Below are 840 nucleotides of genomic sequence, written 5' to 3'. Positions count from 1 at the left end.
CTATCACTTGCCTTCCAGTTGACTATTAATTTACTTTGTTTTAGAATGATAACTATTGTTTCCAAGGTTTGGCTACAGTACTTGTGGTTGATATCCTGTTAAAAATTAGGTTTTTGTTATTTTAATTATCTCAAATTTGAGTAAGTCCAATCATAATCTTATAATTTTATACTTATAAAAATAGCAGAATATAACATGGAGGTATGCAGTGGAACAATAGGTGCCAGGGAATACCAAGTAACTTCAAAGAATGTCTGTTCTTCATTTTTTTTTCTTTTCTGTTTACTTTTATTAGTTTTAATTTTCTTCCACATTTTCTCTTATCATTTAGCTGAACGTTGACTCACAAAAGTGAGTTTTGTTCCATTCCATAAGGGTGTCTAAAGACCACAGTCATGAGGCTTCTATCAGTTTCTATCAGACTATTCTTTTTCATGATTTATACTTTGTTTACACATTTTTCTCCCAGTCCATCCAGGACCTATTCTGATCCCTTTCAGAGGAGTCTGCAGGAGTAGAAAGATATGATTCTTTTGATCTCTGAGTCATGGAGACTGAGGTTTATCTGGTGTTTTCTGAGACAATGGTTCTGAGTCCCAATACTGAGAGACTCATTACCTCAAGGTGTTTGATTATGTATGACTTAGAATTTTTAATAACATTGTCCCTTGTTTGTTACACTGAATTAATGTGTTTATTACACTGAATTAATGGATATGTTGGCATTACGTATAATGCATATGTAGAAAGAGTCTCCATGAAACTAAATATATTCATAGGTGAAGCACCAATCAAACTTTTCATCACTTTTCAGTATTAGTTTATATATATATATATATA

The sequence above is a fragment of the Chrysochloris asiatica genome, unplaced genomic scaffold (genome assembly GCF_000296735.1).
Source record: "Chrysochloris asiatica unplaced genomic scaffold, ChrAsi1.0 scaffold00334, whole genome shotgun sequence".
Lineage (NCBI taxonomy): Eukaryota > Metazoa > Chordata > Mammalia > Afrosoricida > Chrysochloridae > Chrysochloris > Chrysochloris asiatica.
The sequence above is the reverse complement of the archived record's forward strand: the minus strand, read 5'-3'. Positions refer to the sequence as shown.